This window comes from Nuphar pumila, chromosome 11 (genome assembly GCF_984573655.1).
Source record: "Nuphar pumila chromosome 11, dmNupPumi1.hap1.1, whole genome shotgun sequence".
Classification (NCBI taxonomy): Eukaryota; Viridiplantae; Streptophyta; class Magnoliopsida; order Nymphaeales; family Nymphaeaceae; genus Nuphar; species Nuphar pumila.
The window spans coordinates 89,154,534-89,168,504 of record NC_143259.1 but is presented as its reverse complement, the minus strand read 5'-3'; positions in this window follow the sequence as shown (position 1 = coordinate 89,168,504).

Here is a 13,971-nt window from a genome sequence, read left to right as displayed (position 1 = left end):
AGTTAACACACATGACTATAACAAAAAAATAAATATGAAACACATTAGTTATGATAAATGATTGCATACCATGAATGAGGACAATAATCTGTCCAGCACCTCCTTCGGGCACTCTTTTCATTGAGCGACCGGTCCTGAAAGATGCTGAAGTAGTGACTTCCTAATTTCTCATATTACTTCTTGCGGCTCAAACCTCGCACTGCACATGAATTGATACACATTAACAATCGACTGTTAATATACACTATTTATAAGATAAGTATTGAACAAGTGACAATGAAATACTTACGGTCGACTATCGATATACACTATTTGAATGAGTCATCGTGTATCAGACTGAGAAGACCCTACATCCGGCGTTGTCTCGTGATGTGTATGAGTAGCTGGTGTAGGTGGGTCATGTATAGGTGAAACATCACCTACAGAACAGTGAGTTAGAAATTCACACAATGCATATTTAAACTATTCAAGTATATAATTATTTAAATGATATACCTATCGAAGCATTACGTGAAGACGAAGGTTGAGACTGACTATCACTGAGCTGGGATTCTATAAAGATGATTAACAAGTAACAAATTTTATATCAACATATAAGCAAAAATATAATGAATGCCTATATTTAAATATAACACAAAGACATCTACCTAATGATGTCCCACAGCCTCCACTTGGTCCTCGACCACTGGCTGCTCGACCACTGTTACCTCCACGAACCATATTCTTACAAATAAAAATGTTATTTGGATCAGTTACATGATATGCAATTCCATGGATATATAATCAAATCAAAAATAACTTCATGTAAGCATGGATACAGTCACATTAAACATGGCAATACATTCATATCACATCAATGTCAAACATGTACCTGCAACAAACACACTCAAATATCTTACTAACTACTACCATGACTAGCATGGTCTCCGAACTACAAAAATAAGAGCATATGAGAAAGTGATGTAGTGTGTATTACAAGATGTATTTCACTAGCTTGAGTATGCTTCTTCATCACTTGTTTGACTTTCATATTCTTCTTCTTCTTCCTCCTCCTCTTCGTCCTCTTCGTCTTCTTCTTCATTAAGCGCCCATTCACTTGGTATATCATTTGGATCACATTCTTTCATACGTGTATTATCGGACAATGAAGATGTGACATGCAGACCATGTGTGACATCTAACTGATAGTAATCACCCTCTTCAACAATCTTGTCTTCCTGTAACTGGTTATACTTGGGGTATAGTTTAGACTTCACCTTGCAAACAGTCCACTATTCATTTCTATCTGACTTCTTTGTATTCGAATATGAAGTATAGTAAACTTGTTGAGCTTGCGATGCTAATATGAATGGTTCATATGTTCCAAACCTTAATTTATGATTCACCTCTACAATGCCTAAGGCTTTGTCGACTCTTGTTGTTGTGGGATCAAACCAATAACACTTGAATAAAGTTACCCTGTTATTTAAGCCTAAATAAGTCAACTCCATTATTTCTTCAATAACACCATAGTAGTCAAGTTCATTTTCACCGTAACTGCTACTCTTGACACACACATCATTATTCATCATTGACTTGTTTACACCGTAGTCTTCTCTATGGAATCGATAACCATTTACGATGTATCTATTGTAACATTGCACAACTTTGGTCGGACATTTTATAAATCACATATTCTTTGGTCATTAATATCACTATGGCAGACCTACAAGCATAAACAATGACTGTAAACACGACCAATTAAGTAACATATCGTTGTTTACATGGAAAGAATGCATGTCATCGTCCTTACCAACTCTTTCAACCATGCTACAAACTTATTTTCACATTTTTTTTGTAATTTTGAATCAGTGAGATGGGGAAGTTCTCTTCGCAACTTCTGATCAAATCATCTGCACTTAACAAATAATTATATTATTGAACCATGTACGTAGAGAACTTAGTGTAACATATTATGTATATTTACTCGATATAGGGGTCGATCGCTGAGCAATTAAAACAAATATAGATTTGTGTTGTGTCTTGCTCTCGATCTTCCAAGAGTCTTGACCGGCAACTACCAAAGGCATGCCCAAGTGGTTGAAATATCAATATTTTGTCAGCTACAATAAATTATTCTCCATCATCATTACAAGGTGGGCAAGTGTAACATGTTGGAATGAGAGGCTCAAAGTACATAGATGAGAAATTTGAAATCTCTTCTAAAGTGTACACCTTACAAATAGAACCCTCCACTCTTGCTTTATTCTGAACCTTTTTTTTGAGGTCAAACATGCATTTGTCAACAATATACATCTCGTAATACAATAATTTCCCAATAGCATTGAAGAGAAAAATATAAAAAAAAAATATACCTTTCAAATAAGTACATCTACAGATATTGCACAGGCCCACCAACCCTAAGTTCATATGGCAAGTGTATGATCACATGTTCCATAACATCGAAAAATGCTGGAGGAAATATCTTCTCTAGCTGACAAATAGTAGTGACAACAGAATCCTCTATATTCATTACCTTAGTTACTACAACTTCTGATATACACAATGGTCTAAAAAATTGACTCAACTCGGATAATACCCCCCATATAGGTTTGTCTAACATATCATGGAATGCTAGAGGAATCAACAGTTGCATGATAACATGACAATCATGGCTCTTCAACCCATATAATTGTCCCTCGTCTATCTTCATAGTCCGAGCAATGTTAGAGACGTATCCATCTGGAAATCTCAATTGTCTCAACCACTGACATACCTATTTTACTTGATCTGGTCCAAGCACGTACCTTGCATTTGGTTTCAGTAGTTTGTCATTATACTCTTTGAGTTCCAATTCTGGTCTTTTACATATTACTTTTAAATCCATACGGGTCTTCGAATTATCTTTCATTTTTCCTTTGATATTCATTACCGTATTGAACACATTATCAAACATATTTTTCTTCACATGCATCACATCCAAATTATGTCATATCAATAAGGTCAGTCAATATGGTAGTTCTCAAAATATAGATTTCTTTGTCAATTTGTGATCCTTCCCAAGTCCAAGGAAGGGCGTCGGACTACGAACATTTGTCAGTCCATATGGAAAGTATCACATTCATCTTAAAATCTCTATGCCAGACAACTGTGTAGGTGGACCTTCTATTTCAGTTGTGCCTGCTTTGAACGCATTTCTTTGTCATCGGAATGGATGGCCACTGGGTAGAAATCGATGATGACAATCAAACCAATAGGGCTTCCTTCCATGCATCAATCTAAAAGATTTTGTATCCTCCATGCAGTACGAACATGCCAACCTCTCATGTGTGCTCCAACCAGATAACATACCATATGCAGGGAAGTCATTGATTGTCCATAGAACAACAACCTTCATATTGAAGTTTTGTTTTTTGTGGGCATCATACGTGAGAACATCGTCATCCCACAGTATTTTCAGTTCATCAATCAATGGCCTTAAATATACATCAAGATTTTGGCTCGGAGATGTCAGGTCAGGGATCAATAGAGACAAGAAAAGATTTTGACGCTTTATACATAAGCTTAGAGGAAGGTTGTATAGGGTGACAAATACTGGCCAACACGAGTATGAGATTGATCTACCCCCAAATGGATTAAATCCATCTGTACATAAACTGAGCCTAATATTTCTTGCTTCCATTACGAAGGTTTGATGAGTACAATCAAAGTGCTTCCGCGTTAATAGGATGTGTGATCTTGTCTTCATCATGTTGAACTTTATTTGCATGTTATCTCATGTGTGTAGCTGTCCTCGAAGACATATACAATCGTTGCAATCTAGGGGTGAGAGGAAAGTAGCGGAGCAGCTTGTATGACACTTCTTCTGACCTCGTGCTACCATTGCCCCTTGTCTTTGGCTTGAACTGAGGATGCTCACATGACAGACATGATCTGCTATTTTCTTGATCTTTGAAATACAACATGCAGTGATTTGGACAAGCATCTATCTTTTGATACCCCATACCTAAAAGTTGACCATAACCTTCGCACGATAGAAATTTTGTGGCAAATTCTCATCTTTGGGCAACATACTCTTCACAATAGAGCACAAACAGTCAAAACATGATTGACTCAAATTATACTCGAACTTCAAATTCATTAGTTGAAGAACTGCAAACAAGATAGTGTGACTCTCACAACCATTCCAAAGTGGTTCATCAACATCTCTAAGTAAATTATAAAATTTACTAGCTGCATCATTTGGTGCTTCTTCCTCTACCCCAGTGGATACATCACTAGGACTCATAGCAGAACCCAGTTATGGTCTTGCGGCATCAAATATCAAATCCACATATGGATTATTGTGCACGACATCCACCTGTGCATCAAAAATGTTTCAAAATTCTTCACCATGAAACGTCCAATTCTGATAATCACTCACAAAACCCTTGTATAGGTGATGTCTAACACCATGAGGTTCTGCAAATCGATTGCACTTACAAATTGTGCATGGGCACCTGATCTGACCTATGGGATTCAGTGTACTGACACTTGCCATTGCAAATTCAATAAAACTGACAACACCATTCATATATTCAAGCGATACATCATTGTCAACTATCATACGGTACATTTATTCATGGTTTGCGGTTATTTTGTCGTATGATGTTACGGATATTATCCTAACCAGTTAAAAGAGAATCATAAGAATGCTATAATGAAGAAAATATCAAATTTATCATGCATTCGTAGTAGATATAATGATTTGATATATCACACACACACACACACACACACACACACACACACATATATATATATATATATATATATATATATATATATATATATATATATATATATAATGTCATTCAATCACAAGAACATTGATGTTTCATGTGCAAAACCATTCATTTGAAGCATGTCTGAAGCATTGATAACTTATCATTCATTTTCATGTGCAAACTCATTCATAACATGATACATTCATTGGAAGCATGTTTTTATGATATAATTTTACATGGAAGGCAAAATCAAATTAAAAACAACTGCATGAAATCAGAACTCCAAAAATAAGAGTATTTCTATTTTCATACATTAAAATCATGCTCAGCATGATCTCCGAACTCCATCAAAGCAGTCCTAGATATCCACAACTAAGTGAGTGTTGAATAAAAAATTGTTGCATCCAAAAAATTAAATAACCTATGATGTGCTTGCATCACTTACTCACCACAGGTATTTACCCGATTTGCATGTTATTGCCTTTGCATTTTTTTTATTTCTTTTTGCATTTCATTTTTAACCACATGTGATGCTTAGCACTAAGCATCGTGCAATTAGCTCAGTTGCCCACCTGCAAAGCACAGTTATATATGACCAAAAAAAAAGGGGTGGGGGGGGGGGGGGCAAAAGGCCCCTGCCGAACCAAGACGAAAAAAAAGTGAGGGGGTCCAAAGACCCTTGCGGCTCTTGAAAAGGAGGAGGCAAGGATCGATGGCCCTTGCCAGACCAAGACTAAAAAAAGAAGACAATGTAGGGGGAGAGGGATCACCTGAGGGAGAGGGAGCACAAACGGGGGGCTCCGGCGAGGAGAGGGAGCGCGGATGGGGGGGTCCGGCAACTGAGGAGGCTCGAGAGGGAGAGAAACCAAGAGGGAGGAGGGAGGGGTGAGGTGACCGGATGGGGTCGATCGTCCGACAAGGAGGCATCGGTGGAGTTACCGAAAAAGGGGCGGCGGTGGTCGGACAGGAAGCTCGGCAGAGACAGGAGGGTTAGGGTTCGATTTGGGGGAAATCAGAGAGAGAGGAGAGAGAATGTCACGACTTAGACGAGCTTATATCAAAAAATAGCGACGAAATTTGTGACAAAAATATTTTGTCGCAATTTCCATCGCTATGTAGTGACTTTCATAGCGACGAAAAACTTATGTTGCTAATCCGTCGCTAAGTTGCGACGAAGTTTGACACAGAACTTTTTCGTTGCTAATTAGCGACGGAGTATGACACGGAATGTTTTCGTCGCTAAATCCGCAACAAATTTTAATTTTAGCGATGACTACTTTTCTCTCGCTAAGCCGTCGCAACTTTGCGACGGAAATATTTCATCACCAATTTCCGTCGCTAATTAACATTTTTTTGTAGTGTCAGAGAGAAATTATCTCGTCTGAAATAGTAAAAAAAGCCTACATTTTTCCTTTCTGCCTTCACTCTTCCTATATCTTTCTCACTTTTAAATGTGCCTTCAATGTAAAATTCATAGGTATTTCCCTTATACCAATTATGGTTCGGTTGTAATAGATCAAATATAGTCAACAAGATCTAGATAGATTTGGACTTTACGTTGGTATTAAGACATAAATTGAAGACTTAAGACTCGAATCATTATAATTTGGGACTTGAAACTATATCTTAGGACATGTTCTGTAATCGAAAAATGATTGTATTGTATGAGAAAAATGATGTATTTTTCTAAAAACCCCATAATTTATGATATTTTTTCCATGTCCAAAGCCGTAAATAGCCAGCATTGGAATGTCCCCTTTTACCCTTCGCATGCATAGAACTGATGAAGTTTGCACGATATATCGCTTTGCTCCTTGAGTGTCGCATACATCCACTTACATTGAGATCCACTTATTTTTTTGCAGACTTCTCAAATTTCACATAAAATTATATGTGGACTTCCTGTTAAACTTAAATAAAATGGGGAAGTCCGCATATATTTTATGTGGACTTCCTCAAGTCCGCATAAATTATGTGGACCTCCTCAAGTATATATAAAATATATGAGGGCTTGAGGAAGTCCACATATATTTTATGCGGACTTGAGGAAACCCCCATATATTTTATGCAAACTTGAGAAAGTTTGCCTATATTTTATATGGATTTCCTCAAGTCCACCTATATTTTATGTGGAGATCCTCATCCATGCCTATGTTCATTGTTTGCATGTTTAGGAGGAACAATCTATCTTTCAGATGATATTTCTCCTCAATCGTTCATCAAATCAAGGTGATCTTGGTGGCAATAGAAAGCTAGCGTTTTGATCTGTCACTTTTTGCTTTGGATTTTCACTGTGGGTGGCCAGAAAATAGCATAGAATAGATAAAAAAATGTGCAACCCTAGAGGGTGCAAAGTATGTTTCTATTCAGGTTTTGAAACTTAGAAATGAGAACCCTAGATGAGTTTTTGGTTTTGACTCAAAACATGAAAGTTATAAGCATGTATCTTAGAAGAAGTTCACATATATAGGAGAAGTTTGCATGCCTGAAGGGTAAAAAGGTTTTCTAAATTTAGATAATTATGATTTTGAACATAGGAGAGAATATCAAAAATTATAAGATTTTTAGAAAAATGCATCAAATTACCCGTTCAGTACGGTCATTTTTTATTCAGTAATTTATGGTTGATTTGGATCAATGTTATTAGTATCATTGTGAATCATCATAAATCAGACAATTTGTATCGTATCAGTAGAAAAATGATATGAAACTGATGTGAACAGACTAATTTTCAAATAAATTTGAAAATGATTAAATTAGTTTTTTAATATTTTATTCTTTTTTTGACATGTCTTTTTGTGATTAAAATTTGGCTGATTCAAAACTATCCAGCCCCTGAATCAGAATTTGCCTGATTCTCTTAATCTATTTGATGAGAAACTCTGTTTTGATGTCACATAATATGATACACTGTCTCATTTGATTTTATATGATATGATAATATGTCCTCTTGAAAAATGTTATATTATGACTGAATATGTTTTGCCATAAATCTAACGAATATTTGATGCAAGGATATCTCACCCAATAAGGATGGAGACTTCATGTTCAAGTACAAATATGGTGCAATCATACTCCTTGAAGAAAAAGCTTGATGAGCCATGCATTCCTAAAGTTCAAATGAAGAGATCGGCTACCTCAAGATGAAGACTTCTTTCTTCTTTAAAGTCATATGTAACAGAACTTTCAGGAACTTGCATATTGCATATTACATACTCATTCATAAACACTATATCATAAAAGTATACGATAGTTTCAAAAAGCTCCTTTTTGAAAACCAATAATTGTACCTTCTTACAACCTTTTATGAAAAAGACATTTTGTCATGTAATAATTGTACCTTACACTATATACAAGACAACATGAAAAAAGGAATGTAGGAAAAAGACAAAAACATAAAATCGGCTACATGGAGAAAACAAATATAATATGTTTTTGAAAAGACTCTAGTTTCCTTCTTTAAAGAAATATTTTTAATATAAGAAGAAGACAAAAACATAAATCGACTACAAAAGAAAAACAAATAAAATATGCTTTTGAAAAGACTTTAGTTACCTTCTTTAAAGAAATGTTTTTTAATATAAGAAGAAGACAAAAACATAAATCGGCTACACAAAAGAAAAACAAATAAAATATGTTTTTGAAAGGACTCTAGTTACCTTTTTTCATAACCATAGAATATCGACTTACTTGAAGTCATCATTCTCTTTACAAAGCATTAAATGCCTCCTGTAACAAATCCTTGTTAATATCCTTCTCAAAGAATGTCGACCTTCTTTTGGTCCTCATTATCTCTGGAGATTTTGAAATACACAACATAAAGAAAACACTTGACATGACTATGTACAAATAAATATCTCAAAGCACTCATTGTACTTACACTCATTTAAAGCAAAGAAGTACTAATGTACCTCAAATCATTAATTAGAATAAATACAAAACTACAACCCAACGTTCAATGTACTATTGTAAGAAATAGACTTTTTACATAAAATATGTATTACCTAAAATATTACAACGACTAGTGTACCCTCTATTTTACTTTTATGGAAAAAGGCATTCTCGAATTTCTCTAAAAGATATTTTTTGAAATGACATAACATTTCACATTTCAAAAAGTTACAATTCCAAAATGTAACGACTACTTTTTAAAAGCTATATAAACACACTCAAATAAACTATTCAAACAAGGGAATGGAATAGACGTGTGAGCTTACAACGAGAAAAATACTTATTCGATATTTGAAAAGAGAGCCGTGAAAAAGAAAGAGAAAAAGGAAAGAAAGAAAAGAGAAAAAGTCAAGTTCAGCTCTTTGACAAAGAGTATCCTCTGAGTGACAAACAGAACATTCTGAGAATCCTTCATTCGTGCATTCATATCATTCTGAAGGTTCTATAGGAAGTATTGTAACTCTGTTATTCACTGTATTCCTTCTTTGTTGAAAGAAGTAGACCTCTGTGAAAGAGGGTGTTGCCCTTCTCTGTTGAGAGAAGAAGACCTCTGTGAAAGAGGGTGTTGTCCTTCTCTGTTGAGAGAAGAAGACCTCTGTGGAAGAGGGTGTGTCCCTTCTCTGTTGAGAGAAGAAGACCTCTGAGGAAGAGGGTGTTGTACTATTTATCCGGTGACTCGGATGTTATAGTGGAAAGCTCAAGTGGTTTGCTTGGGGACTGGATGTAGGTCTGGATACTGACTGAACCAGTATAAATTCTGTGTTTTATGTGTTGTGCCTTATTGCTTAATTATTTTATTTTATCGATCTTTATCATATTTCACTATTCACCCCCCCTCTAGTGGAATTTCATTTGGTATCAGAGCAGGTTTGCTGGTTTCGACGTAACAAGTCTTCCAGCACAAATGGCATCTACTTCCTATGCTCGTGATATTGAAGGTCAACACGCATCTCGTCCACCTTTCTTCAATGGCTCCAACTATGGATACTGAAAGTGCAGAATGGCTATATTTCTCAAATCCATAGATTTTGCTGTATGGAAAATTGTTGAGCATCCATACACATCTCCATTCGCAGACTATAGCTTATGGTCTGATGAAGAAAAGAAAATGGCAAACCTAAATGCAAAGGCTATGAATGCCTTATATTGTGTCATTGATCAAAACGAATTCAATAGAATATCTATATGTGAATCTGCATATGATATTTGACATTCTTTGGAAGTTATTCATGAAGAAACCAACAAAGTGAAAGAAGCCAAAATTTCATCTCTTGTTAGAAAATATGAGTTGTTCAAAATGAACAAAGATGAACCCATCACAGAGATGTTTACCAGATTCACCAACATCACCAACGATCTGAAATCTCTGGGTGTAACATACTCCCAGACTGAAAAGGTGAAGAAAATCTTGAGATCTCTCACAACTGATTGAGAGAAAAAGACTATTGCTATTGAAGAAGCTCAAGATTTATCTAAGCTTACTTTGGATGACTTAATAGGCAATCTTATGGCCTATGAAGTCCACATGAAAGAAAGAAGGGAAGAAGAGCAACCAGTAAAGAAAACTCTAGCTTTCCCAGCCCTATCTGAGAATGAAGACTCAGATAAAGAATCAGAAATTGCGCTTCTTACCAGAAAATTCCAGCGCTTCATGAGAAGGAATCGGCTTCCAAACAGGCACAAGGAAAGAAAAGATCCTAAAGAAGATCCCATGTGCTTTCAGTGTAATAAGCCAGGCCACTTAAGACGTGATTGTCCCCTTCTCAAAAGAAAGTCCAAGACTGAGGAACCAAAGAAGAGGTTCTTCAAGAAAAAGGCTCTGCATGCTCAATGGGATGATTCAGAACCATCCACTAGTGAAGAGTCAAGTGATGATGAAGCCGAAACTGCAAATATGTGCTTCATGGCAAACGAAAGTTCGGTAAGTGAAATCTCTGATTTTTCCTTTGAAGAACTTCTAGATGCTTTTCAAGAACTATTTGAAGAATCTAGAAAATTAAGTTTCAAAAATAAAGATTTAAAATCTGAAAATCTAAAGCTTTCCCAAGAGAATAAAAAACTCAGCAGTGAAAATTCTGAGTTGAAAAAGGAAAATCTTATGCTTATGTCTGAAATTTCTTCTATTAGCTCCAAAACTAAAAATCTGCAAGTAGAAATTTCAGAGCTGAAAAGTAAAACTGAGAACCTCATGAAAACGGTTTTCAGGTTTACTAAAGGTAAAGAGAACTTGGATAAACTCTTATCCTCTCAGAAGGTCTGTTTTTACAAGAATGGTATTGGCTACTCTCATTTCAAAAAACCTTCTTGTATGAATCAAAAGACCACGGTTGTGAAAAGTTCATCTGAACCAAATAAGGAGTATTGTAATGATAATCTTTTTAACTCCTCTAAAGATATAGACAAACCCAAATCCAAATGGATATGGGTTCCAAAGTCTAACAAAAAAGGACCCGATTGGGTACCAAAAAGGAGATTTACTTAATGTTTTGCAGGCTCCAAAGAAGAAGAACAGATGGATACTAGATAGTGGATGTTCAAAGCACATGACAGGACATCCAGACCTTTTTGTTGTTCTTCATCATAAAGAAGGAGGAACCGTCACCTTTGGAGATAACAACAAAGGTTTGATAATTGGTATTGGAAATATTGGTAACATAGATAAACCTCTTATCAAAGACGTTCTCCTTGTTAAAGGCTTAAAACATAACCTACTAAGTATCAGTCAAATGTGTGACACAGGTTATACTGTTAGCTTTAATCATGATGCATGCCTCATAGCAGACACCAATGAAAACATCATCTTAAAAGGTATAAGAAAGAATAATATATATGAACTATACCTAGAAAACATCACAGAACATTGTCTTATAGCTAATAATGACTCTCAACATTTATGGCACTTAAGAATGGGTCATGTAAATTCTAAATACATGTCTAAATTAGCTAAAAATAAGTTAGCACGTGGGTTACCCAAAATTTCTTTTAAAAAGGATTACTTTTGTGATGCATGTCAATTAGGAAAATTATCAAAATCATCTTTCAAATCAAAAAATATCATTTCAAGTAAAAGACCTTTAGAGCTTCTCCACCTGGATCTTTTTGGTCCTTCTAGAGTAGCTAGTCATAATCACAATAAATACGTTTTTGTTATTGTAGATGACTACTCAAGATTTACTTGGGTAATATTTTTGAAAAACAAAAGTGACACATTTTGTCAATTTGAAATCTTATGTAAAAAATTACAAAACGAAAAATCTTGTTCTATTGTTAAAATCCGTAGTGACCATGGAGGGGAATTTGAAAATGAACTTTTTGAAAATTTTTGTAACTTGCATGGTATTTCTCATAACTTTGCCTTTCCTAGAGCTGCACCTCAAAATGGTGTAGTAGAAAGAAAGAATAGAACCCTTCAGGAATCTGCCAGGACTACGCTCCAACACAATAATCTTGCTAAATCTTTTTGGGCAGAAGCTGTTAATACTGCATGCTACATTACAAATAGAGTTCTCATTAGACCCTTATTAAATAAAACTCCCTATGAACTATTCTATGACAGAACTCCAAGAATAGACTATTTCAAAGTCTTTGGATGTAAATGCTTTATCCTAAACACAAAAGATAGCCTGGATAAGTTTGATGCTAAATCTGTTGAAGGCATATTCTTAGGATATTCAAGTCATAGTAAAGCATACAGAGTTTTCAATAAGAGTCATAATACTATTGAAGAATCTATGCATGTTAGTTTTTGTGAATCTATTGATCAATCTGTTCATAAACAAACTAATGATGATGATGTTGAAAGTACAGATTTATTTTTAGATAACACAGCTAAGTCTAATGAAGATGATCATCAAAGAACATTTGTCGATATCAAAGATCATCCTCAAAAGCAGATTTTGGGAGAACTAACAAAGGGGGTTCAAACTAGAGCTCAGCTAGAACGGATTGCAAACATGGCATTCATTTCTCAACTTGAACCAAAGAAGATTGATGAAGCCATCATTGATGAGTTCTGGATGCTAGCCATGACTGAAGAACTGAATCAATTCCAAAGAAATGATGTTTGGGATCTTGTACCTAGACCAAAGGATCATCCAATCATTGGGACAAGATGGATCTTCAGAAACAAGCTAGACGAAACAGGTAATGTTATAAGAAACAAGGCCAGACTAGTAGCTCAAAGATACAACCAGGAGGAAGGTATTGATTTTGATGAAACATTTGCTTCTGTTGCTAGACTTGAATCTATTAGAATGCTTTTAGCATATGCAAGCTATATGGATTTCAAATTATATCAAATGGATGTTAAAAGTGCTTTCTTAAATGGTTTTATAAATGAAGAAGTTTATGTAAAACAACCTCCAGGATTTGAAAATGAACAATACCCAGATCATGTTTTTAAACTCAAACGTGCTTTATATGGTTTAAAACAAGCACCTCGTGCTTGGTATGATAGACTTAAAACCTTTTTATTAAAAACGGGTTTTTCTGTTGGCAAAGCAGATTCTACATTATTTGTTAAAGTAGTGAATAATCATACCCTAATTGTTCAAATATATGTCGACGACATCATCTTTGGATCTTCTAACAGCACTCTTTGTGAAGATTTTTCTAAGTCCATGCAGAAAGAATTTGAAATGAGCATGATGGGAGAACTCACCTACTTTCTTGAACTGCATATTAAGCAAACCAATGATGGAGTTTTCATCAATCAATCTAAGTATGCTCGTGAACTTCTGAAGAGGTTCAACATGAACTCAACTGCTTCAAAATCTACTCATATGAGCACTACTACTGTTTTGGACAAAGATGAAGATGGTAAGTCTGTTGATACAAAGGTATACCGAGGTATGATAGGATCACTTCTTTATTTAACTACTAGCCGTCCAGATATTATGTTCAGTGTTTGCTTGTGTGCTAGATTTCAGTCAAATCCAAAAAAATCACATCTTAAAGCTGTAAAAAGAATAATGAGATATTTAAAAGACACAGTTGATTTTGGATTATTCTATTCAAAATCCTCTACATTTGATCTAATCTCATACAGCGATGCTGACTTTGCTGGAAGTAAATCTGACAGAAAAAGCACAAGTAGAACATGTCATATGCTAGGGCACTCACTAGTATCATGGTTCAGTAAGAAACAAAACTGTGTATCCTTATCAACTACTGAAGCCGAATACATTGCTGCTAGCCTAGCCTGTACACAAGTCATCTGGATGAAACAAACTTTGAAAGATTTTGGTTTAAAATTCGAAAATACAACTATTTTATG